Raw genomic sequence first — 5038 nt, forward strand, 5'->3', positions numbered from 1 at the left:
TAAATACTACAGGGCCGCGTGCATTTTTTCCTGGAGGCTTCTCTGGTCTAGGGGGCCAGTCCTGACCTCATGGCTTCTGATCTTAATTGATTGGAAGTGTTATCATGTACATTGTCTAGTCTCGATTGTTGCAGTGGAGGGAAGTAATAAAACAGTAATTAAATCGCCCTGAAAAAGCTATAAAAACCATGTATTTCATGTAAATCTTTTTATTACGCAGGTTGACATGATACAGGTGCCGAAAACTAGAACGTCACACGAAAACGAAGAGTACATATATGCGTTATGTAAACAACTGGTTTTGTTTATTTTATTATTATTAAAGAAACGTGCTTACAAAATCATTAGAGTAAATAATGCGTCGTAGAAAAATGTATTATTATTGGTTATAGCGAGGAATTAAAGTTCATTGAACGATTAATGTGGTTAAAGAACAACGGAAGATTTAGCATTATCGGAGGTTTTAGTTTGGCATGCGTGACCGGGCGCGTTAAGATAATAATAATAATAATAATATACATAAGTGTGGCTGTATGGTAAGAAGTTTGATTCTCAGCCGCATGGTTCCATGTTTAGTCCTACTTCGTGGCAACTTGGGCAAGTGTTATCTACTATAGGCAGTGGCGGACTGGCCAGGTTGCTAGCTTGCCCGATGGCAAGTGGGTCCCTGCGCCATTAGAATCCATATATGGGGGCCGATGTTAGTATCTAAGGGGCCCATCCCCTCAAGTTTTATTCACTCCTGGAAGAATGCATTAATTATTTCAGCCTGGCTGTGTTTGTAGGCAACTGAAAAGAATACTTTTAACAAAAAACAAAAAAAACAGATCAGGCAGTTGTCCTTTGTCTGGTGGCTATAGAGAAAGAAGTTGTCTGACAGACGAAGTTGAAAAGAGTGTGATGAAAAACATTCCTATTTGGCAGATCCTTCATCGATTTTTTCAAATTTCAATTGAAAAGTAAAAAGTAGAAGACGAGTTACTGTCCTTGAGCGAATTTATTGAAAGGTGGGTGAAAGTACAAAAAAATCGTAAGTGTGGAAGCCTACTTAACTCTTTGATGTCCAGCATGGTATAAACCTTGCAGAGGGACTGGCCTGCAAACCCTCTGCACCACACTTCGATAGGATCACACCTTATTTACCACCAGTAGTTTCGACATAAATCCGCCACCTCAGTATACTTTGATCTCTTCCTCTCAATTCCCTCTTTAATGTGGTCCTTCTAAAGAATGGTAAGTTCAAACAGAATCGTCTACTTTGATACTTTCGAGATCAGCACCATGTCTGGCCTTCGCGATGTTAAGGTGATAGTTTCTGGGAACTGTACATATACTTACATACATAGATACATAGATATATGCATACATACGTGTGTATGTGTGTACATATACATACATGTGTGCTAACTTGTGCGTGTGTATGCGTGCGTGTGTGCGTGTGTGTGTGATGTGCGTAGGTAAATATTTTTCTTCTTAACATATTCTGATAGCGATAAAGCCTGGTACAGTCACTCACTCACACACAAACACACACACACACACGCGCGCACGCACACACACTTTACCTCTCCCTCGTACACGTACACATAAATACATACATACACACATACAAATATTTTGCACAAATATATTTATTAAATTTATTAAATACACTCACACAGATACACACATACACACACAGATTTCAATATAAGTCTATATACGTATATTTGTAAGTATGTGTATATGTGTGTGTTTGTATGTGTAAACTGTATAATGTATTCCTAAGTCTTCTTCGTCTTTGCTTTTGTATGTAATACAATATCCAAGTTAACGTCTATTCCTGTCTAAACCAAACACAAACAACAACATTTGAACAAAGGTGGAAAAGTCAACGAATCACACAACGAAACGATCAGACGAACGTTATGGAAAGAGATATTTCTAGCAACTTCTCGGCCGCAAGTAACATTATAAGCGTTGTTGATAGTGAGAAGATGAATGAATATATTCAATGCATGTGGATCTTATAATAACTAGACACTGGTGCAATATGTACTCACGTGTATGTCTATATGTATTTGTGTGTGTATGTGTGTGTGAGTAGCTTCTTCTGTAGTTTATCATTTATTTATTTCAGTTACTTTGCTGCAACCGTGTTGGGGGTCTCACCTTGAAGAGTGAGGGAACAATCCACCACAGACCCATCTCAGTACAATTGGAGTATAAAGGAATACAACAATAGTGTGACAAGATGTGAGCGTAGAAGTGTTTTTGGACTGATCTGAAACATTACTCTTCCGTTATTGGATTTATCTGAAGGGGGTGAGCTGGCAGAATCGTTAGTATGCCGGACGAAATGCTTAGCAGTATTTCGCCCGCCGCTACGTTCTTAGTTCAAATTCCGCCGAGGTCGACTTTACCTTTCATCCTTTCGGGATCGATAAATTAAGTACCATTTGAGTAACGTGTGGGGGGGGGGTCGATGTAATCGACTATTCCTCTCCTTTAAATTTCAGGCCTGGTGCCCATAATAGAAAGGATTATTAGATTTATCTGGTTTGATTGATGTACAGATATAATATAATATAATGGTGTTTATTTTATCGAACCCGAAAAAGATGAAAGGCAAATTTGACTTCGGCGGAATTTGAACTCAGAACGTAAAGACGAACGCAACGTCGTTAAGCATTTAACTCGGCGCGGCAATGATCTTGTCAACTCGCTACCGTTTTATTTATTACCAAATATTAACAGAAAAAAGAAAATTATCAATAAACAAAGAAATAATACAGATTTGTATCTTGTTGAGAAAGTAAAAGACTATGTAATTATCGTAATAATGATAATCATAGTTTATTACATCATGCCCCGTTCTTTGAATATTTGCCAGGGTTCACATCACTACTTGTAGGGGTCGTCCTTCTGTCGTCCATTAACAGCTCCCTGCCAAACTTTGACAGTCATTTTAATGACTTTGTTTTGATGTTCTAATTATCGTCTGCCATCCTTTCGTTTCACACGTAACAATGTTTGTCTCTTTTGCTCTCATGTGTCACACAATAACTGTAACGCCCTCTCAGATTGTTTCATTTTTGCTTCATTTTTCTATTCTATTCTTTCTTTATTCTAAAATCGTTAAAGTGGGGTCGAGAAAGGCGTCTTCTTTTGAATCGTTAACAGGAAAAAAACTTCGGTTAAGTTCAGTTGGTGTCAGGAGTTGGTGCAGGGTCTTCATAAATTATTGCATCGTCTAGATATGTTGCGTGAAACCCAATGGAGTTCATATGCAAGCATTCTGATGTTTCTGATAACTGCCACTCGGTCGGTTACGACGAGGGCTCCAATTCATCAATAGCCTAGCTAGAAAGGGGTAGAGGGTACGGTCCGCCCCCGGCGGGGTGGGACACTTTTATGAGGGTGGCACTACTTGTGGGCTTACTGTAGGCAATATGTATTTTTTGTGAGGGCTCGGAGGCGGCAAATTGAAGGGCCGCCTCGGGCAGCACACACTCCGGCTACGCTAGTGCAACTGATCCGATCAACGGAACAGCTTGCTCGTGAAATTCACATCTCAGTGCCTGAGAACATTACAGACCCTTAATGTAGTTCTCAGGGAGATTCAGCATGATACAGAATGTGATAAAGCTGGACCTTTGAAATACAGGTACAACTCATTTTTGCTAGATAAGGGGACTGGAACAACGCGAAATAAAGTGTTTTCCTCCAGGACACAAGGTGATGCCACGAATCGAACTCACGACCTTTACGCCCATGAGAATACCCAAACCACTGTTTCTAATAAAACTTTATTTGTTTATCTTTTATCTTTTATTTGTTTCAGTAATTAGATTGTGGCCATGCTGGGGCACCGCCTTAAAGAATTCTTAGCCGAATGAATCGACCCCCCATTATTTATCCTTTCTTTTCGGCCTGTTACTTATTTTATCGATTTATTTTGCCGAACTGCTAAGTTACGAGGACGTAAACGCACCAACACCGGTTGTCAAGCGGCGGTACGGGACAAACACAAACACAACCATATATATATATATATATATATATATATATATATAGATGGATGGATAGATACGAAGGGCTTCTTTTAGCTTCCGTCTACTAAATCCACTTACAAGGCTTTGATTGGTCCGAGACCATAGTAGAAGACACTGGCCCAAAGTGCCATGCAGTGGGACTGAACCCGGAAGCAAACTTCATACAACACAGCCTAAAAACGCTGTTGAGTTATCCTTATTTTAAAGTTTTTTTTCTTCACCGAGGTTTTCAAATTGTAACGCTAATTTATGGACAGCCTGTCTTTTGGAACAGAAAATTGAGAAATCAGTGGTGAAGCTTTGTAGTCCGCTGTCATGGTCGTCGTCATTGTCTTCTACTACTACTACTACTACTACTATTACTACTACTACTGCTGCTGCTGCTGCTACTACCACTGCTGTTGCTGCTGCTGTCGAAAATCTTTTCCTATGTAAAGGAAGCACGATTTTCTTGAAACGAAGTGACCCAAATTCTTTCTGTGATGCAAAGATTAAATTTCTTTTGCGTACGAAAGTTATAAATCGAAATCTACATACAAACATTCTCTCGTTCTTCATTTATATACAGAGAAAGAAAGAAAACGACTTGGGATTGGCACCGGCCCAGGATCGTAACAACGCTGGATGAGACTGATGTACTTTCGGCCTTAGTAGCCAGAAATATAATAGTTTCTGATAATTTCTAGAAATAATCACAATACTTCGAGATATAATTTCTTATTTTGGTTTGATTTGTCTTTGTGATTTCTGTCCTTTTTCTTTCTCCCTCCCCCTCTCTCTCTCCCTCTCTTTCTCTTTATTTTACGCATACCTACTTTTTTTTTTTGTCTGTTTGCCTAGATGCATGTAGCGGCATACCTACACAATTGTGCCCCATTGATTTTCACCACCTCATAACTTTCAGAAAAATGAATATTTTTCAATGAAATTTTCTACAAATACGCTTCAGATGGTGTAGATTTTGATTATATCGGAATTTGTAGAAGAAAAGTATTTTTCGGGAG

General features: G+C 39.0%; 1 long non-coding RNA gene across 2 annotated transcripts in view; it reads left to right on the top strand.

The window, feature by feature from the left end:
* LOC128250556 (uncharacterized) overlaps positions 1-2846 on the top strand; it is a 12685-nt gene extending 9839 nt beyond the window's left edge. Inside the window, exons 2-3 of one of the 2 annotated variants that reach the window (XR_008266590.1) lie at positions 221-287; positions 2120-2846. This is a non-coding gene — a long non-coding RNA (uncharacterized LOC128250556). The remainder of the gene's footprint in view (positions 1-220; positions 288-2119) is intronic. The other variant, XR_008266589.1, reaches the window with a different exon arrangement.
* Positions 2847-5038: the final 2192 nt, after the last annotated feature.

This window comes from Octopus bimaculoides, chromosome 22 (genome assembly GCF_001194135.2).
Source record: "Octopus bimaculoides isolate UCB-OBI-ISO-001 chromosome 22, ASM119413v2, whole genome shotgun sequence".
NCBI classification, from domain to species: Eukaryota; Metazoa; Mollusca; class Cephalopoda; order Octopoda; family Octopodidae; genus Octopus; species Octopus bimaculoides.